The following is a 26769-nucleotide window of genomic DNA, read 5'->3' as shown; positions in this document are numbered from 1 at the left end:
GATAATAGCATTAGTAATACTTACAAAGTGACTGCACTCAAACTCATACCTGATTCGCTTTAGGATTTGCCAATACATGCTTAGATCGAACTAAGGAAGCCCAAATGTTTCCATATCTGAAACAGTCTATATGTATGGGTCATTCATCCACATATACATGTAGAGAATGTCAGCATATACATGTTCACAAGGAAACCAGTATTACAAAGCCTGAGCTTGCTGTTCCTTAGAAGTTTTTGTTCTGAATATTTTTCAAATCCTATTATTCTGTTGGAGAAAGCAGGTTCCTGTCATCTCTGTTTGTTAGAGGTACAGATGCATACACCAAAAGTACAGAAAAGGCAGTCTCCCTGCCTCACTTCACACAGTGCTATTGTCACAGATCATAACAGACTTGACTAATATCCCACAGAACTGATTCCCCAGGTGTACAAACCCCTGCTGCCTCAGAAGCCTCAAATTCTGAATAAGCAAATAATTTGCTAGAGTAGTTTTATGCTCATAAATGGAAAACTGCATGACTGTTACCTAAGAGACACTATTAAGATTTTCAGTGTAATAGCAGGTAGAATTTGAATAGCTATACAGGTCTAATTCTTTCTTCTGTCTTTATATTTGTTTAATATTGTGTGTTTAGCTTAATTGTGTAAAGTATTTTTACTCAGGATTTCTGTAGGGTAATGTGGGTGGCTCTGATGGCTCTTTTACATGCTGAACACATACTATTTGAATCTGACTTTACACTGTGTTTCCCCTGAGCTGCTGTGCAAAAGGATTTTTAAATAAAGTGAGGATAAAGTGATAATATTTTACTTCTAAGTGTGTTATTTGGTGCTTATTTTTCTGATTTTAGATCCTACAAAGTAATCAAGATAATATAAGATAATATTTAGTCTCACAGTGTTCTGATTTGAAAATAGGATTAGGCCAGGGCTATGCTAATTCTCTCTTTAAAAATATGATAGGGGCTATGATATATAGGCTTTTATATAGGTACACTCAGATACACCTAAACATTGGCATTAATCAAGTAAGACCTGGGAAAAAAACATTGCTATCAGCCCGAAGTATGGTTTCCTGGTTAATCAGATATTTGATTTGTATTGTTTCCATGCAAGTGTAGCCTGTTTCATAGTAAAGGAAACTGTGAGAATACATACTGCAGTTTGATCCCTGTCTGCTCTGTGTAAATTAAAGAGCAGCGTGAAAGCTGAATTTTTTTAAAATGTCAATGTACATTGTTAGAATGCTAATACGATGGAGAACAAAGCAACAGAGGTAGAATCATAGAATCATTTGAGTTGGAAGAGACCCTTAGGATCATCGAGTTCAACCATAACCTAACTCTAGCACTAAACCATGTCCCTTGAACCTCATCTAAACACCTTTTAAACACCTCCAGGGATGGTGACTCCACCACTTCCCTGGGCAGCCTGTTCCCAAGCCTGACAACCCTTTCTGTGAATAATTTTTTCTGACATCCAACCTAAACCTCCCCTGGCACAACCTCTTGTCCTATCACTTGCTACCTGGGAGAAGAGACCAACACCCTCCATGATACAACCTCCTTTCAGGCAGTTGTAGACAGCAACAAGGTCTCCCTTCAGCCTGCTATTCTCCAGGTTAAACAGCCCCAGTTCACTCAGCTGCTCCTCATCAGACTTGTACTCCAGGCCTCTCACCAGCTTTGTCACCCTCCTCTGCACTCTCTCTAGTACCTCAAAGTCTTTCTTATGATGAAGGGTCCAAAACTGAACACAGGATTCAAGGTGGGGTCTCACCAGAGCTGAGTACAGTGGCACAATCACTTCCCTAGTCCTGCTGGCCACACTATTCCTGATACAAGCCAGGATGCCATTGGCCTTTTTGGCCACCTGGGCACACTGCTGGCTCATATTCAGCTGTCTGTCAATCAACACGCCCCCACACAGCACTCCTCATCCTTCCCCATCTCCCCTCCAATCTTTTTCCACCTGGCAGCTTTCCAGCCACTCTTCCTCCAGCCTGTGGTGCTGGCTGAGGTTGTTGTGACCCATAGGTCAGGTGGTGCAGGGAAGGTGGAAGAGTGAGGGTTGCAAATAGTTACTTCAAAACAGAGATGGGACTTGAAATGTGTACTGTTCTAAGATGTCCTTTTAAAGCCCATCATTTTTCTCTTTAGAGAAAAACAAGCAGACAGAGGTTTAACGTCTCCTATTCTTTTACAAATGCAAACTGACACTAAGAAAAAAATCTGTCCGTCACTGGCAGAAAAAGTCTTACCATACTTATTGACTACTATATTGGCTTTTCTAAGGCAAATAAGGCCACTAAACCATGAAATGTCCTCTGAGAGTAAGGATATTGGTAGCAGTGACGGCATGGGATTTGTTTGTCTCCTGAGTTGTGTGGTGGTAACAGAGAGCAGCAGGGCACGCCTTCCACATGTTCCTGTTCTCCAACTTAACTTGTCAAATTTTCCGCATCCATGGCAGGTTGAGATAGTGCAAGCTTGTGTGTTAAACTGCTAGAGCTGTGTTTTCACAGCACTTTTTGCATACTTTGGTTTTCTGTCCCATATCACCTGCCACTCACCACAACCCTTTTCTGTATTGTATCTTTATACTTCCTTCCTTCTTACTCCCTAACTTGATTGTTTCCCCTTCCAGTTTGAAGATTTTCACATTTGCTTTTTTCCTTTCCCAGGTATATTCCCTCTCCCCACTCCATGCACACACATTTCCACTTCCATAAACAAGTCAGACATCCTTTTTATACTTTTAATGACATCCACCACAACTGGCATGCTTCCTTCTTTCCTCATCCTCTGTATTATCCACACATATCTTATTACTTCCTCCTTGCCATCACCACTCAGAACCTCATCCTCATATCTCTGCCTTCCTCTTTTCTTTATGTCTCTAAAGTGATCACTTACTCAACAAGACCACATCCCTCCCGTCTTGTGGCCTCCAAATATTTTGGTACTTTTGCTTGTCTCTTCAGCTGCTGTTGCTTTCTCATGCTGTATATCTGGAACATAATTTTGGGTGTAGGTTATAAGATATATATCCTGCTTCTACCTTTTTTTTCCCTAGTTTTTATTTCTGACCACACATTCCTTCTCTCCTGAACAACACTATGCATGGTCTTTTCCTCTCCCATTTTCATTACCATCTTCTATCCCCCTCCTTGCTCTTCCTCTACTGTCTTTTATATTCATCTCCAATCAACTTGACTTTCCCGCATGCTTAGCCAGAAAACACATCCTTTCTTTCCCCTTGTGTGCAGCCCTGATTCAATTTTCTTATTCCTCCAAATTGTTTTTTTCACCACTATAGCACATTTTCACCTTCAAAGCTTTTTCTAGGAAGTCCAGCATCTTTTATTTGCAGTCAGAACACCAGCGAAGGAAGACAGAACTGATGCTATTTAGGCAGGATCAACCTCTCTATTCAAGAAAAAAAAAAAGTAGCTCAAAGGTTATTTTCATGACATTGAATGCCTAATTCTGTAAAACTTTGGCTCTCAGCAAAAGAACATGATAAAGCATCTGTCTCTCTCTTGTGTACTTCACATATAAAGAATCAGAAAGCTGGCTATATATTGTATAATACTTCTTGTTCAAAGCAATAAAACGGTATTTGGACACTATTATATTAATTCTTTGTGCCATTTATGTCTCTTTATTATGTTATATTCTTGTATTATCATGGATATTTTCACCTCAAATCTCATGAATTTATGTTACTTGACGTTAAGCCTCAACATGATTAATTTAGTGAGTGTTTTATTTGCAGAAGTCATCTACAAACTTCCATCTGTTCCTCTGAATGATGGCTACTGATATTAGCTTTACTGAAGGAAACAACATGCCAAGAAAGCCCATTGATCCAATTATCAGTACCTAACACTTTTCTTTATCAGAAAAAACAAGTCCCTGTATCACTAATTAAAAGCTTCCCTGCTGTCGGTACCCAGACGACTTTCTTTGAGAGGACCATGAATGTGCCAAATCTTTGAGGTGGATATACCCACAACATTTCATTAAAATGAACACACTAAAACTGACAAAATCATGTTCTCAGTATCTAAACTTACATTTTACTAGAACACAAACCAAAAAGCATGACATAAGTTTTTGAAGACAGAAAAATCAATTCTGCTGAGGAGGAAGATTAAAATAAAAGAAAAACCTCTCTTGCTAATGACTCTGCCTATGCTGGACACACTTTTTCCCTGTTACTGTTTTCCAGTCCCCCTTCAGCTTGTACCAAAGTGGTCAGACCCTAGGGAGCAGTAATTTTTCCTTCCTCCTGAGGACTTCTGATTGCAGCAGGCACAGCACAGCAAATGGGCAGCCTTCGTGTCTGGGGCTCAGCCACAAACTATTTAATATTGTATTGAGGCACGGAAATGACCTTACAACCCTTGAGATTGTAAAGAAGATATGTATTTACACAGTGCTGGACACACGGGGGATAGCTCTGCCCAAGTCGTGTGTAAATTTACAGTAGCTGTGAGCTTGGTTAAATGCAGTAAAGTGTTACATATTCATGAAAGTTTTAGGAACACTTATACATGTTCATAACCTGTCCCCAAGAAGGTGGTTCTTATTACAATGAGTTCCAGGAGAACATTTCCATAGTCTCCACCTCCAGCTCCTCCTGCTTGCAGTTGCGCAGTGACTGTGAACCCAGGTCCTTTTCTCTGTACACTGTCACCTTTGGTCCCGTGTTATGACTTGGTTAGGACTCAGACTGCTGAGTTGGTTAAAACTGGTGTATCGCCTGTCCTGTGCCCAAGTTTCTGTTATCTAGTTTGCCCAAGGATGCACCCAAGGATTATTAACTTTGCAAGGCGTCAGCGAACTCCTGTTTCTCGTACAAATAAGTTACACAAAATTAAGCAAGGCTAGGCAATAGTGATGTGGGTTGAAGGGTTAGCTCTCCGCTAACTCTTTAAGTGTTAGTTCTTTAAGTGTTAATTGATTAGTTGTTAATTCCCTGTATCAGTATACTATACAATAAAACAGTCAGCAAATGGAAAACAAACATATTCAACAGTTCTTCCTCACTCTGCAGACCAGTGCTGCTTCAGTGCACCTATAGGTCCATGAACTGATGTAACTTGTTATCTGAAGATCATTCCATAATGTATATTTGTGCAACAGCTGTGAGGTGTTCTTGCAGCTATGCTTTTCCATCCAAGAGATTCAAAAGGAGTTTGTGGTTGTCACAGATCTGTCTGTGTAGGGCTGAGATCCATCTTTCCTGCTGGTTTATTCCACCACCAACCAAAACTCCAGATGGAGGGGAGGCTTTACACCTCCAAAGCACAGTTTTGTTTTCTTGATCAAATATGCCAGGTATCGTGTTTGTTTAAAATTGAAGGACACCCTTCAAAAACTAAGTGACTGTGAAAGTATCTTTCCTCTGCCTTGTACACAGAACCCCAACAAAGCAAAAAGGACAAGGAAGGGCATGTCTCTGGTAGGGTGTTCTGGAAACAAAAAAAAACCCTTCCCTAGCATGCATTAGCTTGTTTATGAGTCTGTCATTATGAGTCATTAGTTGTCTGCCACATGCTCTATCTGCCATTCTGTTGCGTATGAAGCTTGCTTCTGAGGGATGAACAAAAGCAGAGCTGGAAATCAAGCAGAGAATTCTTTTTTCATGGCCAGAGTGATCACTGTGGGGAGAGACAATAGAACCTTGCAAATTATTTTTCTGAAATATGGAGGCAGATGAATCAAAAAAACAGAGTAGTTAATCAAAATCCCAGTTATAGCAGCACATCTGTTAAGAAAAGTCTGTGGTCATTGGATTTAAAAATTTAACATTGTTGTTACAGTAACCTTTTCTTTTCACTCTTTGTGTTTCATAGAAAAAAATCAGACCACAAATACCTCAACCCAGCCTAACCCCCTCCCCAAAAAAACCCAAACATACAGCTTCCCTGAGTTAATAAGAGAATGACAGTACCAGTGTCAGGATTAGGGGAGTAAAAATATAAGTATAGGAAAGACGAAATTTTATTTCCAATTTAAATTTGAAAAGCAAAGGGAAAATGAAGCAAAAAGGAGTAGAAAGTTCTTCCAGTCCACCAGAGATGAAGAGAAGATGAATCTGCCAGTGTGAAGTGTTCGGTTACAAAAAGAAAAGGAGTAACAGATGAGAATTCTGGAGAGAGAAACTGTTGTTTGTATAGCATTCCTGCATGGGTATTACTGTATTACTGGTTTATCCACAGAAACTGTGCAGGATTAAATGAAATTGCAGGAAATAAATAAATAAATAAATAAATAAATAAAAGAACAGTATGTTTTTCTCTAATGAAAGAGGTTTTTGTTGAAACCCAAGGTCTCATAACCTCTGTTAGTGTAGTATAACAAATTAAAATAAAACCTCTGTGATAAAATAAATCCAAGTACTGCAAACAAAACTTAACCAAAGACATTTATCCAAGAGTTACACTGTGTATAGATTCCATGGCAAATGATACAGTGACAGTAATATAACAACATTGTCTAAGATGAGAAAAATTAAACAATGAATAAAATAAAAATTCCTTTCATATTTGTTGTTTAGTGTTAACATATAATTTTATTATATCTAGAGCTACCTTTTATTTATTTATTTATTTATTTTCTCCTGGCATAACCATGCTGTTACTGTAATGTCTCCATTTTGACATTACTGCAGTTTCTTCTCCAGATTCTCTAGCGGTCTCTTACAACCCTAGCCATTCTGTGATTCCCACGTCTGTCATTATAAGCTGTGGAACATAAGAGAACTTTCAGTGTCCTGCTGGAAATTCATCACTTCACAGTGTTGTGATGATGGAGCTGGGGTCAGGAGCCCAGCAAAAAGGAGGCAAAGAATCCCTGGGAAATCTATGACTGAGCAAGTGGGGAAGAAATTATGTGTTCTCCATTTAAGTCTGCTTTACCTAGTAAAAAAAAAAAAAAGCTTATTTTTTTGCCAAGTGTACAATTCTGTCTTCAATTTTCCCCTGAAAATTATCTCCATCTGAAAGCTGCAGCTGAAAAAAACTAATCCAAAGAATGTTGGTTTATTCTTTCTGCAATATGGTGGTGATTTTTTTGTGGTCTTCCGGTGTTGATATTGTATGGAGTGAAGTAGCACTGATTTGCTTTGCTCAAATAACAAAAACTAAACTCTGTTATTAAGCAGAAGTCAGAACAGAGGGGACAAGACTTGAAGGGCAGAGAGACAATGACAAAATGGCAGCTGAAAAAGACCTGTGAGAAGACCAAAGGCACACTTAAAAGTACTTGGAGATGGGGTAAATGTCTATGTAGCAAAGAGACTGAGTAAGGAAGTGGAAACTGAGGCTTTGTGACTGCAAAGACTTTATGCAAATGGAGGCAAATGGACAATCTGAACATCAGTTGGAAGAGTGACTAACAATAACCAGTTGGTAGTGATGAGAATTGAACAAGATTTGAGAATGGACCAGAATGCAGTAGAACAGGGAAAATATGGAAACACAAAGACAGTTCTGAAGATAATCAGATCGTAGGGGTAGAATGAGCCTGACACCAAATAAACTGGAATAGACAGCCAGGAGAAAAGGAAATGTCAAACTGAAGGCACCAATAGAACCAGAAGTAAAAGGACTGGGCAGAAAAATGGAAATAAATGTGAGAAATGGTATGTAATATCTGGAAAAGAAAGTAGGGAAACACCCAAGGAGTCACAATATAGGAAAGACCTGGTGGTATCTAAACAAGTAAGAGGCATACACAATAGAAGGATCCAGACTGAGGAGAATAGGCAGAATGCTCTTTGTACACAAAATCACATTCATTCAAGAGCCTTGAACAGAACCAATGATTTCTGCTTTTCTTTACTTTCTCTACTAGTAACAACCACATGTAGAGCCCAAGGAAAGCTGGTGAAGTATGTGACTCCCTCCTCCTGCTGTTACTACTCATTTAATTGGAGTGGTAGAGATATGGCAGGGATCTTCTGCTAACCTCATTTCAATGTTTTGCTGCCAGAAATTTGTAAACTATCCTTACATAGAATAAGAAGTCATGTACGATTTTGTTTGGAAACTGAAGAAATCAAATAGCTTTCCTCATATATCCAGTTGTGCCAATTGCTAGCCTATATGAACCAAGAGAATATAAGAAAAAAAAATCACTAGCTTCTGAAAATACGTTAAAATAACCTGGTAAAAAAAGGAAGTGCAGATTAAGGGAAAAAAAAAAAAAATGTACCAAGGTAATGAAATACACAAAAACAACGGTATAAAACAGGCTGAAAAAGCCATGCTAATCAATATAGTGTGTGGAAGGATCAAGAAGGATAAAGACAGAAGAAAATCTGTGCTGGAAAAGGTCTTATTCAAACACATACAGCTGCAAAACGAGAATGGACTACAGAGTATTGGCAACACCAAATCAATTTGTGGAAATGTTTCCATTTATTTTAAGGATGATTCAGTATGGAAACCATTTTAATCCCAGTTCTCCATTCATGGCCATGAAGTGTCACACAAGCAAGATCTATAATATTGCTTTATTCTAATCAACAGTTTTCTTGAAACTTTGTAAAGGTCAACAAGGTTCCAGTGACCTAATGTAAACTACCAATCCTTGCTCTTTCTCAAGTTGGTTGTACTGATTTTTGAGAATAGGATAAGCATTTTCTGCAGTTCCTAGTCACCCTTTCCCTTTCCAAAAGCAACTGTACTGCTGGAAGTATGATCTACCTAAGCCAGGACAAGAAAACGTAGGAGTTATATAAACAGGCTAGACTTGAACTTTCAAGTTTAGTGACTTCCTCAGGGCCAGAGTCTCTTAGACACTAGGGGTAAAGAATTCTCCTTTTTCTTGATCAAGGAATCATCTGTATTGGCACAAAAACCAACAGCTAGCTTGTACTATCTTCTGTTTGGCTGGTTATTACAAAAATATTGAAAATCCTCTCCCTGATTTAAGGCTACACTCTTCCCTTCTGTGTCCACTGATCTGTGGGTTTATTTTAGCTGGCTTCAAAACTGGAAGCCGAAAAACTACATTAAATCCAGTGAGTTGGCATGGGCTTCTGCAGTCATCCAGCCACATGCAGGTCATGGCCTAAGTCAGTATCTCCTCATAATACTGCACAACATCATTTCTTAGTACCAAACTGTTAAGCTCTTGTTCATGAATATAATCTCCATATTCCATTTTACTATGTCAGTGTACAACATTGTTTTATTAAACAAGGTCAAAAGATAGACTAAGGTGATATATAAATCACATTATCCTCAGTAAATGGAAGTGTTCCCCCAGCAAGACCCTATTCTTACATTGTTTGGGAAATTACATGCACAAGTCCATTTGTATGAATTCAGCCTCGGTTTGTGTGCTGAAGTGCACACAGAAAGCAAGATAAACTAAGGAAAAACATGGATATTGACATTCCTAAGATGTTGTAGCCTGCATCACTCTTTGCCTGCTGAGCTGATCATCCTGAATGTGAACTTCGGTGCTATGCATAGAAAATGCAGCAGCAGCATTTTATTGCTCAAAGACAGACTGTAGATAGCCTTTGGATTAGTGTACAATAATGCCTGGGGGAAGCCTTAAGCATTCAGCCTTTCTTGATTAAAAATGACAAAATATGCTGTTCCTTTTACTGCTTTAAATCAGAACTTCCAACTCTTAGAGTTTTCAGTAGCCTGGTGACATCTACCATTTTATTTATGGGCTATGGATTTATGATCATAATAATGTTTTAGTTTTGCTTTAACTTACAAATATCTTTCCAGATTTCAGAGTTTTAGAGTAAATAAGAAAAGCAAAATTATTCCTGCACTATATGGTTCCAAGGTAGCCTCAAACTTTTGGGGGGTCTTATATGCTTATGGGCATAAGGCATGTATTTCAGAATGGTATTGAAACAAAACCTGTTTCTGAAACTAAGATCACAAGTTATTTGCCATGTCGTATCCATTACCTCCTGTGAGGAAAAAGTGAGACAAACTGGCATAAACTACAATACTTCCATTCCTTTTCTCCTGGAGGAGAAAGTCTTAGGGACTACTGTAAATGAAATGAATGGAGAGATGAAAAAAAATCCCATTCAAATATGTACCATAGTACTTTCTTTGCTATATGTTTGCTTTTTTAGCCTTCTACAATAGGTACCTGCATTTTTGACGATTATTCAGAAAAAAAATTCCTCTTAGCTTGCTTGAATATTATGACTTCCTCTACTTTGATTTTTTCTTACATTTACTTTATTGTATGTGTGCTCTGTCAATCAGTGAGCTGATTTTACGTTACTTGAAAATATTATCCTCCTGTCAGCAGCTAATACAATTAAAGTTTCTCAATACTATGAAGTTAACTCTTCTAGTTTTACTTACTTTACATGGAACAAAATGTCTTTGCAGGGATTCAAAAATGTCTCACAAGCAAGAACTAAAAAGTTGGTATAGTTTAGTCTGCGGTTTCCTGTTTGCTGCTTAAAAGTGCAAAACTGGCAAAAAGAACCTAGTGAACAAAAGCTGTAAAGAATTATGGAGATATTACTAGAAATTTTTTGCAGTGAAAGATCTCTTGTCGAAACTGATATTTTGATGGGAAACTGCGAATAGGAATAAAAATGTCTACAAAACTAATCTCAAAGTGAAGATTTTAAAACAGCTGAATATATTATTTCTATTTAAAAATAAACAAAAATTAATACAATATGTTAACATATAATGTACATTATCTCTGGTCTAATGTCTTCAGAAAGGAAACAGAAAAAACTTGTCTTCAAAAATTTGTAAAAAAAAATTAAAAAAGTTTGTGAGTATTTTAGTCTTATTAAATTTAATATTTTGAGGAAAGAAATTCTTATGGGCATTGATTTTATTTCATGTGGGTTGTATTGTGCAGGTACAGACTGAACTAGAAGTTACTTTAGGAATCAGTATAAATTAAACTTTGCACTGCAAAGGTGGGCATCCCAGTTATAAGAAAAGGATATATTAATGCATTTTAGCTTTGTTAGTTAAATGAAAATGCAATATGTTTTTAATTAACAGAGCTGATAATGTGTTTTCTCCTGGTTCTTTGAAACACTTCAAAAAATCAGTACTAGAGCAGGTCCTCTTTCTCTTTATAGGACTTAGCCACTTCAGAGCCTGAAGAAGTGTTTTGTTTTTTGTTTTGTTTTGTTTTTCTCTGTAGCTATAGCTGAAAGTAATGAGGAAAAAGAAAATGGTACAAAACCACCATCAGAGTTTTTTTATAGGAGTGTCACCAGCCCTAATACTGAAGGTCTTAAGCAAAAGTAGTTATTAAAATAATTCTTACTCATTAAAATAATTTTAATGAGATTTTCCTAACCATTTAATCATTCAAAAGTTAAATAGAATATTTTAATTACTAGATTCCTGAAGGAATTAATTTCCATTCTCTTTACTAAAAATCCAAAATGCATAATGGTCAGTGAAACACTGAAAGATATGATTACTTAAGCTGTTGGGTGATATTCTTATCTAGACTAAATAGGAGTAGCAAAGGGGGTGTTAAAAATTCATTGGATAAACTTGTTAAGCCCAGTTAAGAATGGAGTTAATCACCAGAACAGTTGAGGTTCTGTAAGGAAAGTAAATTATTCAAGTCGTTTATGATATATAAACAGAAATACATGCAATATTTTTGAAGACCTATAGCTTTAGGAGCACGTTGCATCATTGTGTACTCCGCTGCCTATTCTCTCCCTTTTCAGAGTAAATTTACAAAATGTATAAGGAGTCAATTTTTCTCAGTACTAAGCCTAATCTGCATCAATCCTTCAATTCCTCTAGAGTTATCCCGGCTGGTCAAAAATTAAAAAGAACATTGATGGCTTTGGATATGTAGCCAGGAATGAAAGCATACAGCTGTGATGTTGGTATGGCTGGCTTCCACCAGCACCTCGTTTCAAATGAAATGAAAGTTTAACTTTGTACTTCCATAAATGAGGGTCAGTACCTTGAACAGGAAGTAAAAGAAAACACATTTTTCTCCCCAGGATACAGTTTTCTGAAGCAACTGACAGGAAAACAATGGAAGAGGAGTGAAATACACTCACACATCATGTTGAAGGGCAAGGCTATCCTAATTTTCTGTCTTCCCTTTTATTCTGTCCAAATACACATAAATAAGATGATCTCATTTAGAAAAAGTAAAAGCCAACCCACTTGTTACTTTTCACTTGTTTTCAAGCCAACAGATTGTATATCCAACGTGCAGAATAAACTAATAGCGTGTGTTGGGAGTCTCAACATGGCAGGCACTGAAAGCAGCATAGCAGCAAAGCTGTGGCGCTGGTGGGGAGGGAGCCCTGGATTAACACCAGGAAGAAGGAGAGGTCCTAGTGGAGCTGTGGTTCCACAGGGAGGGTGATGTGTGGGTCCCCAGAAGTTGGTCCTGCGCTGCCTGGATTATGGATGTCATGCCCTGTGCCCGCTCTGCTTTCCCCTGAGCAGAATGTGCAATGTGAGGTATATCTCTGAGACAGTCTGATTTGGGGGTAAGTTTTCTAATTTTTAGACTTTTTTTTTTTTCATAAGAAGAAATACCAACCGTGGGAATGTTATTTGCTGAACTCTATTACCAGATAGGTCTCTTGCTTTAATAGAAACACTCATTGCACAAGCAGTGGACTTGCAAGCAGGTTACTGTAAATGATCTTTAAAAGATAATTAAGAATTACACTGGTGAATTAAATTAAAAAAAAAAATAGTTTGTATAAAATGACTTTTTATCTCCTGATATACACTCTAGTCATTACAAATATGCAATTTTAGCAGAATTTTCCTCACCAAGGACATTGACAGTACAAAACATAAACATTACTGTAGTGTTTTCTGCAATGAAACGTGTCACTGCTCTAAGTGCCGCCAAAAGCACAAAGGTGCTGATAGGCAATGATTACTGTCTCTTTAATGTGTGCAACATAAGCTAAATAATTTATTGAAAGGAAAATGGATATGGTTATGTATTCCTGAAATGCATTTTACCTTCATCTAAATAGTAAATGGAATTAAAGATGAGGCTAACAGCACACATAGCAGCATATATGAATACAGTAGTGAAGACAGAGGAGGAGCTCCAGAGTACATTTGTGCATATAAAGTTCAAGTTGACTGATGTGACTGTCAATAATTTTATTTTACAAAATAAAAAAGTTACAGTGTGGCAGTCAGCATTTATTCTGTGTTAAAATCTTGCTAAAAAGAGCTTTAGTAAAAAAAAAAAAATTGATATCACTATAACATAGTAGAAAAGGTGTTTTGAGGTAGAAATTAAAAAAAAATAGATCAGATTATTTATAACACATCTGTGTACTATACACATATATTTCTCATTGACTATAAGCATTTTTAGAGCATATAAAAGTGAAGAAAACTCTTAACCTTAACAAGATTTCTTCAGCTACCCAAAAAGAGTGGCAAGACTTCAATATGTGTTTTAGCCTTTTACTTTTAAGCTACTTACTGTTGTTTGTTCTTTACATTAAATTACCACTGAACTTTTCATCAGACACCCAGTCCCAAGATGACATTTTTCATAAATAATTTGGTCAACAACATAGTTAATATGCTGTTCTACATGAAAGAAAAATCTAGTAGAAGCAACTATAACTCTAAACAAAAAACAAGGCGAGTTTTCTAGTAAAGACTCTGAAGATCAAATGTAAATTATGCAAAGAACACCTTTTTCAGAAAATTTTGAAACTTGAATGACAGTATCATTTTCTTAATTTGACAGCATAATAATGGGACTGTAAGATTTGTTGGGTCATATTAATGTGTTGTTTTCAGGACATGAGTAAGAATTATAAACATTTAGTAGACATTTGACCACTAAACTCACAGCCATTATTATCTTCCCAGATACCACCCAGACTGTCCATAATGTTGCTGTGATTGCAGTTTTTGAAAGATAAAAGTATGTCTGTATATAGAAATATACATGTACATACATATAGTTATATAAAGCTGCAAATACGTGTATGTACACATCTACATATACATACCTAGGTATGTATATGTGTATATGAGAGGTGAATTTTGCATATAAGTTTTACTTATGTATGACTGTAGAATCATTGTGTCTTCCAACTTCAAATCTGTCTCCAAAACTTCCGTAGATAAAATTGCAACTCTTTAATGAAATAGCTGACCCAAAGTTCAGCTTAAGATACATCAGAGGCTGTGTTTGAAGAGCCTAGGCAGCCCTTTAATGTGAAAAATAAGGAAGCCCTAGGGATAGTTTGCCTCCATGACCTACCCTCACTACGTTGACTAGTGACACTTTGGCTTATGTTGTTTGTGTTGTGCAAACCCCAGTGTGGTTCTTTGTTCACTGTTGACCAATGGGGTAAGATGACAGCTTGCAGTGTCAGCACTGCTCTTCTTGGCAGTTGGTCTGGAATGACTGAGACTGAATTCAGCAGCAGATTCAGTATTTTGAAAGAAGCATAACCAGTGACAGAAGGTCAATAGCGGTCTTGAACAATTATTTACCACAGTTAAAAGCTAAAAGGATGAGTGCTTGGTACAAAAATGAAACACCAGCAATACAAAGATACTCTGCTTATGATGTACAACTGAGATATTCTTTGAAGCAATGAACAAAGATTATATCAGTTCTTTACAGTGAAATGTTATAGGGTCTATCCAGGAAAAAGAAGTAGCTTGAAATATTGTAAAAAGAAATGCATTTTTGTCTTAAGCTATGCAAACCAAAGGGCTTTAAGGGGTTCTGTGGCAGAAGAGGTGGTTACTGGGGTTTCGTGCAATTTTTTCTTATTTTTATTCCTCTGCTTTTCAGAAGATGATGCAGTGGGTGGTGAGTGGGGATATTTTATTTCCTGATGGAGTTCAGTAGTTTCTTTGTGGTTTGTTAATGTATTTGCTTATTTAGGTGAAGTTTTCTTGTGGGATGGATTTCTCCCCCCTTCACAGCACTAAACCCTGAAGTTTCTGTGGAACTCGTTCACTTATTCATCTGATTGTTTTTTCCTACTTTTTGTTTTTATAAAAAAAACAGCTTTCAGTTACTTTTGACAGCTTCTAGGGGCTGCCACATTTAATAGTTTTTGTTAGATCTTTTCTCATGGACAGATTCTTCTTTTTTAAACATCTGTACTCTTTGGTCTTCCACTGACTACTGCTTAGAGTACCAGTCTCCTGCCTGTTTGCAATATCTGTCTGGACACCTCTTTAGCTGGTAAATGTGAGTATGGTCAACAAAGGCCAATCATGGATAGTTTGCTCAGCCGAGGACATGAAAGAAACAGAGAAACCACTCCAGGCAGTTAAGGGCATAATTCAGGGAAAACTGGAGCTCTGCCCTCAATATTCTGCATGCCAAATGATTGCCCTACAGCCTTGCTTAATTGATGTGAAATAAGAATATAACTAGAGAGTACAACTTGCTTACAAGGAAAAAAAGACTCAAATATTTGAGCCTTTTCCATAGTGTCTTTCATTACTTCATATCTTTCATGTCTTCTTTTCCTGGGCTACTTTTTGCAACTAGCATAGCTTTAGAATCTCTCTTTACTTTTCTTGTCTTTCAATCATCTTAGCTTCAGCTGGATTTTGCACTGGTTTTGTCCCAGAATACTCAAGAAATACTCTTATGATCCTCCCTCTTTAACTGTTCCTGATTCTACCTTTTTAATGCTCACATTTTGCGATTCAGTTTGTCAGGAAACTCCTTGTTCAGCCAACCAGTCTACCTGCTGAAATTCCCAGTCTTTGTACAATGAAGTGGTTAGTTCTTGATACCTCAATATAATTTATTTTAAAACAAACTAGGTAAACCTTTTGTAACATACAAAGTTATAAAATCCCAAAGGAATAAAGAAACAGGGAGGTTATTTAGCCCAGTTGGAAATCATTGTGTCAAACCATCACTGTCAAGAGAGCTGGTGGAAAATGGCAACACAGCAACACTATGGATCTGTCCCGGGAAGCAGAGGAAGCCCTTATGACTGGTGGGTGCCTGGCCAACAAAGACATTTCAGGTGCCTTAGCAGAAAGGAAGAACACACTAAGGTTTAGGCTAATAGCTTCTTAAATTTTAGGTCTATGTTGTCTGTGAAAATCAGTAAATAATTGTTTTATATTTTCCATAGCACTTTGTACACATTTCAAGTCCCTGGGGAATCTCATATAGCACTAGTTACCTTTATTTAGGAAACCAAATGGAGCCTTTAGAGGCAATTTTTGTGGAGGTTATGGTGCTCATTTTCAGGGTCAGGTCAAGTAGTTCCAGCTCAAAGCATTACTTTGCTCAGAGATCTTTCACATATGGTTAAGCTAACTGAATAGATCCAAGAGGGCAAAATGGTAGTGTTGTAGTACATCAAGAAAGAACTTCTATTTTTATTGGTGTCCTAATAATTTGTTTATAAGGTCTCTGTGTGGCCTGAAAGTAGTTCAAGAGTTTTCTAAATGAAAGTTGTAGATACTGAGAAGGAAAGGGAGCCGGTTGATGGAGAAGAGCACATCTTATATATGGCAGGGAGAACTGGTTTGCCTCTCTTGTGTTTCAAATGGATGCTCCACTATTAATTTTTCTTCAAAAAAGTGGACTCTGGATCCAAAAGTGGATTTCTTAATGAAGTTCTGACAAAATGAACTTCTTTCCCATACAAAATACAAAAAAGATTCTTAAGAATAGTACTTTTCCCCTGTAAAAATATTATACAAAAGCCCAAATCTAAATAACTATACAGATATGTTACCAACCCTATCAGGGATTTCAATATTAAATCATGTGCTAAGGAGAAAAAGAGAAACCAAGGCTCTTGATCCCTTCCCATTTGCATATTTGTCCTGTGTATTCAAGGAAATTGAAATTAATAACAGTAAAAGTTTTCTTTTAAGTGAGGAATCAACTAATTCACACACAATAGACTAAATTCATCACTAGAGTAATTCCAGTGATTTTAAAATATTTATTTTAAGGTTTAATTTGCCCCAATACATACAACAGCTCATAATCCTTTATGAAGATTATAGTCACAAGTTGAAACAGTAGAATGCCCTGAATTTCTTGGGAGGCTACAAATGGTCCCCCAGGGCTCATTAGGAGACTATGGTTCCCCCAGGGTGGGTTTCTGAAGGAAGAGCACTATAGTTTAATTTGTACATAAGCTGCTGAGCTATTCAGGATAAACTAATATTCAGCATTAATTTATATATTCAGTAAGATGCGATGAAAAAATGTTATAAGACAAGGAAAATTAAAAAAGTAATAAAACAGGTTTTGTGTAAACAAAGAAAAAATGCCATCACAATACAGAAATGCTCCCCAAATTGGCAGAGATAGCTGCAGCCCTCACTGCCTGAGAAAGCACAAGGTAGAGACAAAAGCAGTACCAATGTTGCCAGCTCTTTGATACTGATTAGTCTTAAGTTTATTGTAAAAAACTGCTAAAATGTGTGACTCTGCTGGTTGTTAACAGGTTAGAATATGAGCTGCTCATATGAGACCTAAGTTGCAAGAAGAATTAGAAGGTTGAGCATGCTGTCAGTGGGCAAGAGATGAGAGTATAAAGAAAATGCAGCAGAAAGTTTGTGAATTATTTAAGAAATTCATTAATTGGGTTGCACATGATATCAGAGGCATTTCCAGAACAGGGCCATGAAACATGCGGAGTTACACTGTGGTGAGCACACTTGACCTGACCCAACTGAACATACAATGAGAAATGAGCTCAGGTGAGAGCTCTGCTCAGAGGCTCTGTCAGCTCATGCAACAAATATCTCACACCAGTTATTAATACACAAAAGTGCAGTTTTTCTCAATACTTTCCTATTCATACTTATTTCTTACCAAGTGACTATCTTAATCTCTTGTATTTATTTTAGTATTATGAGAGCCAGCTCTATAAAATCTAAAGTTTCTTGAGAACAAATTGTCTGTAATATAGAAGTATGTCACAGGGCAATTATTTTAAAGGCAGCTAAACTGAATTCTAGTTGGGAAGTCCAGGACTTAGTTATTGTACTTCTCATTTAGGGCAAGGCTGTAAGCAATTGATTGCATGGAGACTGCTCATGAAAATGACTCCTTCTTGGTGTGAATATTGAGGTCACTATATGGCTCTGGAAGAAAAGGGGATGCTCTCTATGGGGTGCTATTATTGCATTCTTTAAATAGAAGCTGGGATCTAATAAATTATATATGATAATGAAAATTATAAGTTTCATGATGTATGTGTCACTACAATATTTCACCTACCTTGGACTTGGCAAAGAACGCAGAGTAGAAAGAAAGTTAGGTCCCTAGTTTTCCTGTTCAGCAAATAGAAGGAGTTTAGCAGTTCGAAAAAGTCATTTAAAAACATGTTGAGTAGCCAATGCAGACAGAAATGTCATGTAGAAGGGTGTGCCTGAAATTCTTCCCTCGGTCTTAGCCACCTGATTTCAGCCCCACTTTGAAATGGGAGCTCAGAGGTCTGGACTATCTGTCAGAGACCTGAAATTGTCCTTTTGCCTTTTCTTTGAAATCCAAATGATGGATGTGTTAACTGCCTTTCCCACAGTTCCTAACAGAGGAGCTGTAACACTGTTTTAGCATCATAACTAACTATTTATATTTTCATATAAATGTGACCTCTGCAGTAAATCTGAGCTTTCTTTCCTGTGATCAATGTATTTGTGCTATCATCTTCATAGTAAGATGCTCTTGCTAAGGTATATTAAAGAAACTTTATTACCCAAAGATACAGACTTCTATTGCAAAATTGTAGAAGATATTTTAATGAACTTGAAAAAATACGCGTGTAACAGGAACTTCAAAGAATTTTTTAAACTATTCTCATAACATTCATTATTGACATTTTCTTACAGTAAATATCCGATATAGACAATGTTCTCAAAAGAATATAAATTACATCAACACATCAGCAAAATGCACATGACTGTCCCTCAGGTACACAACAGATTCATCACCAAGGCAACTAGTGATCCAAACTATATATTTGAAATGTAAAATAATATTGTACAAAGTACTCTATCAGGAAGAAGTAATGAGAACTACACGACTATTTTGCTTTAGATACTGAAATGAAATCTTCCAGTAAAAAAACCAAAACAGACAATATGTTGATTAAGGAAGTTAAAAGAAGCAACAAAAATTCATAGTGCTAATCGATGGTGGTTAGTCAGGTATTTAAGTGTAGACTATTTCACAAATATCCAATATATGAAAGTATATTATTCAAAGTATATGAATAATTCATATGGACACATTACTAACACAAATAGAGTGTTGCATTATTGCGGTCTTTTTTGTGGCCAGAAAAATCTTGCTTAATACACCAGCTTTGATTATGAGTGAAAATAATGAATGTCTGGTAGAAGCAAAGACTGCCTGATTTACTGCAGATAAAAATTCCATATTTTTCTTCAAAACACTGTATCTTATAAATATATCACTATGTCTTTACTTTTTCTCTTTTATGTATGGGTTGTATAATTCAATCAACAAATGAAGAGAAAGTTATTTTACTTAGACTATTCATTATAATGTTTAATTCACAGAATCATAGCATGTTTGGGGTTGGAAGGGACCTCTGAAGGTGATCTGCTCTAAATCCCCTGTTCATGCAGGACGACCTAGAGCCGGCTGGCCACAATCATGTCTCTAAGAAATGTACAGTTCAGTGTAACCTGCTGTTTAATAGTATACTATATTTCATGAACAATTTGATGTTTCTAACTGTCACTAAAGCTAGTCAACAATGCATAAAGAAAATAATTTTATTATGAACAGGATTAAACATCAAATAATTTATACTATTAAACTGTTCTAATTATGAATGGTTTCCCAGAAGCTACAGTACATACTGAGAAATGGAGTCACTGTGTAAAATAAAAGCATAGGGCACACCATGAGCACAGCAGGAGATATGGAAGACACTTAGGGAATGGAAATGAAGAGATTCTATGACATTAATAGCATTGACCTCAGTGAATATATATCTTCAATACAAACAGCAAATAATATTTCAGAAGGGCATGTATTTGCATTAATTTCAGAAATCCTCTGGTTCAATAATGTAAAGCATGGCCATTAGGCCAACCTTTTCAGCGCCCCATCAGGTTGGCAGTTTGAGGACACTCATGCATCCAGCGGTACAAGCCTCTTCCCCAGCCTCATTGTCCTCCAGGTGGACAAATGTGATGCCAAACCTTTCTTGTATTGAAGTACAATTAACTTGAAGGTCTGTTAAGCCCAGTGCTTAATGCTATTTTGATAATATTTGTAGTAGTGTTTTTCTTATCTATAGTGGTATCTAGCTGGATTACAGCAATGACGGACAGCAAGAGGATAAAGGCATATTGCCAAGACTAGGATCGAACTATAATTTTAGCTCTTTCTCAATAACTACTGGAATATTGACTTTCTTTGAAATGTTGGCCAGTTTATTCTACAGGATAGATAACAAGTGTTAAGCTAATCAGAGTTGTAACATTAACTTCAGATGGTAAATTTGGAGTTACCAGAGAATGACAGCTCTTGACTATCATAAAAAGTCACTAAACCAGATGGCAAATGTGCTAGTGTTTACTTTTTAAAGTGAATGCTGCAGCTGTTATGAAATAATTCCACATTTTTTATTAGAGGGAGCCACAGAAGTTAAATATAGCTGTATAATTTTTCTTGTTAGAAAATGACCAGATTCATATTTAACCACTGAAACAACATAAATAATTTGGTTCCCATAACTAGAGGCACTGTATATTTTTAATATAGATGTAGCACATAAAAACATTATTTCCTTATAGTTCTGTGTATGTAATTATGAATAAAAAGAAGCATTTGAATGCTAAGAACAAACATCTTATTTGCAAAGATACTTCCCACTTTATTAGAGCCCTATTTTATTAAAGTTATTTCTGAAATGTAAATATGATTTTATTTTTAAAATTAAGAAAAATTCTTACAAATAACAGTAGAGCATTTATTTTCTGAATATGTTTATATAAATGATCCTAATCTGTTCATTTTCATCAGTTCTAACTTTCTTTTTTTACATAATGTTACAGTTGCATGTGTTGTGCTATTTTTATTAAGGTCATTAGGCATGAAATCCTTAGAATTATCATGTTTTTAAAAAAATATTTGTTTCAAATGGCATCATTCTAGTAAAATATTTACTGACCATTCTAGTGAAATATTTACTGACCACCATATACAATGCTCAGATTTTTCCACTTCCTTCTGTCCAGCAGAAGACATTTTCCTCAAAGAAAGTGTTTAGTAGAATAGTCTGATATAGCCCATATTTGTCCTACTGACACCCTGCTAAATCACGTGTTCTCAGCCGGAAATAAAAAGTTTTGTAAAGAAATCATGTGAAACACTTGGTAAAAATCACAGGTAAGAAATAATACTTAGGAAAAACAGCTATATTAGAATGTCTCAGAAACTTCTAGATGCTTTGTGAACTATTTAGAAGTTTAATACAAAAAGACACAGTTTGGGAAAAAAGTAATCTGTTACCATCCGTCCCTCTTCCTTTTCAAAAAACAACTAAAATTTGATTTATTATGAAAATACAATTATCTTATGAAAACAAAGAGAAACAAACTAACAAAGAAAATAAATTTGAGACAGATTATGCTTTTCCAGGATGGTTCTTGTAACTTTTTTTTAAGCTTTCTGTTCATAGCAAGGTAAAGGTATTCCTCATATATACATGACTAAATTTTAGCTTGCATTAGCATTAGCTTGTAATTAGTTTAATAATTATTTATTTTTGTCAGAGTAGTTTTTGCTCTTTTTATACATCCACATATAGTATTTTATTAATGTGATACAAAACATGACCACTTAACACAAAATTTAGATGAAGAAATATGGAGATACAGCAAGTAGAGGAACACACAATGATCTAGAATCTGGGTAGACTTAATTGTTCCCTAAACATCAATCTTTCCCTTTGTGTGGAATGTTCCTACAATCTTAAATCAGCCACTTTACCACATATTACCTAGTTGTAAACTACAGAAAAACCTTAAGCTTTGGAGATCCCACAATCTCAAGAGAACTGAGAGGGTGTAAAGTTTTTCTGTCTGTATTTCACGTCTCTGTCATCCAAAGGATTAAGAGTTGTTAGCGTCCCTGCACTGCCTGAATTTTCACTGGTTCTGGGCAGAAGAATTAATCCTGGAGTCAAACTGCTGTTTGCAAGGTCTGTCCTATATTTGGAGGCAATAAATGCTTGCAAGAAGAGGAGTTAGTAAAGTGTGATATAGCTAAATGAAACAGGAGTCATTCAGAAGAGGCAAAATTCAAGATGAATGTCAAGAAACACTTCTGAAAAATGAGCTTAATTAAGCTGAGGGATTTACTGTCCTAGCTGTCATATTTTCTCCACATCACAAGCTCAGTTCTCTGCATCATATTTTTCCTTTTTTATATAAAGATTACACAGCTCTATTTATTAGTTCTGACTATTTGCTGAGATGACCAGGATAACTCTTTGTTTCACGTTTGACCTACTCTTAAGCTCTTTGTGGAAATACTTTTTTATTGTTAGTTATGCAATATTAGTGGTTTTACTAGCCTGATCCAATTGGCCAATGTTATGAAAACATTATAATACATACTAATTATCATGAATAATAAGAATGCAAAACATGAAGCTTTACACAAATTACCACTGTATGACATCTCCAACACAAGCAAATAGCCAACTAATTCAAACAAAAAGGTCTGATAATGGAATTCAAACAATAAAACCCACTTAATTTTTAACCAAAGATTTTAATTTCAAAACATCTCTGGAATGTAAATAGAAGCAAATATGTCAGTTGACCACAGCAACAATGGGAAGTCACTAAAGATGCATATGTTGTACATCATATAAATAATGGAAAACTTTTTATTGAAGGAGGTCAAAAGTAATTTCAATAACAGAAAAAGCTTTTCTAACATCAAGTGTAAGTGCATTCCACTGTTTTTAGTCTGAATATTTTCTGTACTTGTGCCTAGCAAAACATTTTCAAACAGTTTTACAAGAAGAATTTAACTTCTGCATATGTACAGCAGAAGAGAAAAGCAGATGAACACTCAACTTTTTATTAATTTGCCAACGTACTACACCTGTCCTAAGGATATGAAAACAAGTCACTTCAGTCAGATGAGATCTATGACCAAAAATGCATGGATATTTGATGTATTGAAAAAAAATAAATGAATAAACCTGTGATCTGATTTTATTTTCATATTGCCATAGAGGCACAAGGAACAATAAGGCATTGCAAAGAATATTATTTTATAAATATGTCTGTGACTATGTGGAAGAGAGATCTCACTATTCAGATATCATTATTTTTCAGGCTATGGTATTGCTTTTAACTATCAAGAAATGTTCCAAGAGAGCTCTTTTTCATGTCTGCTTTTAATCATTTTTGACTCAGCATTTGTTATCCTTTGAGGAGAAAAAGTCTCAGCTTCAACTCTGCAAACTGTTTTTTTTAGAGATACCTCTATCTGGACAAATTAAAACTGTATGGGGAGTCAACTGAGATTTTCTCTGACAAAAAGAGATAAGGTCTTTTCAAATGATATCTGCATGAGACATGTAAGCTTCTTTACTTGTCAGTGAGGACCAGACTGTGAGTGAAAGGTCTGTATTTGACATAAGAGGAAGTCACTGAACTCTTCCCTTCTGGGAAAACACTATTACCTTGGTACTTTAGTTCAGCAGGAAACAAAAAAATGAAGACAAAAGCAAGTATATTTAGAAAATTTAAAAGGCTACTTCAACTTCTGATTTCTAAGGCCACTGCAAGTAAAATCCTCTAAATATGCTCTTCTTCTGATCTGTTACCAGTAGCTAATGTTAGACTGGACTCTGAAAGAAATGAAACACTTTCCCAGGTTAACCAGAAAGCAGTTCACGTCGGAATTCACACCCAGAAACAGAGCTTGACAGATTGAGTGTACTTAGGCAAAAAAGTAGGAAGGATATAGAAGAACAATTAAGACCTCTAGAAGGTCTGGACTATTTTAGGAACATGGTTCTATTTAGTGTACATACAGGACAGGATTTCTAATTCATTAGAAAGGAAGATCTGATAATTGTGTGGCTGGAAATCAAATGATGGTTGATAAATATTAAATCAAATTGTAATGAAAACTGTAGTAAAATAGGAGTATCAAAAATCAGTCTGAGACTTTTAATTTTGTTTTATTTTTATTCTTAATAAATTCAAATAAATAAGGAATATGCTCTCATTTCTCTTTAAAAAAAGATAGAAACAGGTATTTTGTTTGATACTGAGATCTGGCACCTTTTTCTTTCTGAAGACAGACACGATACTGACAGTTTCACTTCAACATTGTGTTGCAGACTGAGGTTAGGATTACCCTTGTTGGTACTGGTATTCCACATTCAGGGATAAACACATGGAAAACAACTATACTATAGCTTCTGTAAGCTATAGTATAGCTTCATGCTTTGTAAGGTAAAGGTTCCCTTTAGTACCAGCTTACTTTGTCACTAAACAGTGTAATAAAAATCAACAAGCAGAAGTAGACTGTAGAGACAATAAATTTTCTGCTAACTGTTGTATTTGAACTACCAAGTTTAGGGCAGACTTATCCCAAATATTGTACCTCTGTTGCATGGCAGTTGCACAGAACTGGACACTTAAACTCCATTGTTGACCTACATAGTTGATATCCTCAAAAGTACTTGCTTATTCTTACACTGTATTGTTTTGTATCATATCCTTAATGCTTTTATTTAGAAAATGTATTAGTCATGTTGTACAATGTCACAAAATCCAAGATAGTTAAATTATCACTTTTAACTCATATTGATCAGTAACAAATTATCTCTTTATTCATCAGAGATATCAACACAGAATTAAGAAAACTAGTTCTATGAATTAATTTTTCCAAAACAAAGTATTTTCTTTTTGACTGGAAGTCTGCCAGAGTCAATCCTGATACAGAATAGCGTTCTGCAGCTCTCACGATTCTTTATATTTGGTGCAGCTTGTGTTCTTTCAATTTACTGACTAGCAATTTGTGAGAAATCAGCACTTTTGCTAACAAATTATTCAGATCAGATTTTGAAGTTATGTATTCATGGCTGATCAGGTACATTTGCTTGGTTATCATTTATGCCTACAACTTGTGCAGCACAAATAAGATGCCTTAATGACCGCATATATACCCCAAAATATTGATTCCATCATGGATTTGTACTGTCACGTTCCCACCTCTAAATATTCAGGCTTTATTTTTAAAGGTTTTAAGAAACAGAAGCATGAAGCGAAGGGGACCAAACAAGTCTCATTTATAATGTTAAAGAGGCACACTATTTTTCTTGTCATTAGAAAACCTCAGTCTAGAGGACCTGCCAGATTCCCCCAGTTCGGTACTCAGCATTTCCTGGATACACTTCTTTCAAGGCAATTTGAAAAATTACACAGTGGGTATTTTGTTAGTTTTGGGCCCTATGTGGTTATTATATATATAATTGTTCTCACAAAACCTTTATAATATTCTCAAAGAGAGTTAATTTTTTTTGACACAATTTTGGTGAATACATTAATTTAATGCAGTTAATAAAGTATAGACCAGCTCTGTAGCATAACTGATCCACATATGATAATTAATTTCAAAGGTATAGAAATATGGAAGCATATATCATAAAACTTTTAAAAGTATAGCAAATCACTTCATAGCCCGTAGTAACATTTTAAGAACTGAGTGAAACATCTTTTCTTAAAAAGGATTTCTTTCCTAAGCATTTCAACTACGGTCAAACATTTGAGGAAAAAAAAAAATATATATATTTTTATAAGGATGCATGCAATGTGAGATTTTTCATAGAATTTTGCCTATAACCAGGAGCGTGTATTAGATTTTATTAGCTAGCGGTGAGGTTAACAAATATTTTACCTTGGCCTTATATCAAATATCTCTATAGCAAAAGCAGTTTCTCAGCATCGTAATTTTAAGGGTTTACAAAGAGAGAGGTATTATTTATTTATTTTTACACTGAAGGGGTTATAGTGCATGTTAGTGCTTCGAGAAGTGAAGTCTTGATATAATAAAACAAAGCTACGCATATGATGGGTAGGTAAAGAATAAAAAAATTATGCATACCCAGGCACTTATGCTTTTTCCAAACCAACCCGGTATTGTAGTCTAGAACAGTTTAGAAGAAGATTTCAGTTTTCCCTGTCTGAGATTTTATGTCCTTTAGAAACAGTTTATAAAGCCTATACTAAACCTCTTTTTGACCTGTATTATAAATTCAAACTTGAATTCATCTACAGAAATAGAAAAGCAAATTGATTGGGATACTCCTTACAATGTAGGAGTATTTTTATTATTTTAGGAGTACTAACTACCACAGCTGCTATAAAATTATGGACTGTTAATAAACAGCTGGTCTCATGCATGCATAGTAATTAAACTTTAAATACATCGATGAAAGACAATGTAACTTTTACCTTCAATTAACCTGCCCTTTCACCTATTAAATGTAATCACACTTTTACTTATATATTGTGCATAAACTGCACTATATTTTATAATCTTATTAGTTTTCATGTTTTGTTAATGAAATTCGATTAGTGAATTAAAGATGTTACGTGTTTGTAGTTAGCTCACATCTGTTGTCAGAAATAATTAGATCAGTGGCAAATGACAGCACCTTTCCTGGCAGATGTTTTAAATTGTGAGTAAGAATGCCCTACGTGTCTCTTCAAATAACGCCAAGCTTTCCAGTTAAGAGT

Source organism: Columba livia, chromosome 1 (assembly GCF_036013475.1).
Source record: "Columba livia isolate bColLiv1 breed racing homer chromosome 1, bColLiv1.pat.W.v2, whole genome shotgun sequence".
NCBI classification, from domain to species: Eukaryota; Metazoa; Chordata; class Aves; order Columbiformes; family Columbidae; genus Columba; species Columba livia.
Note: the sequence above shows the minus strand (reverse complement) of the source record.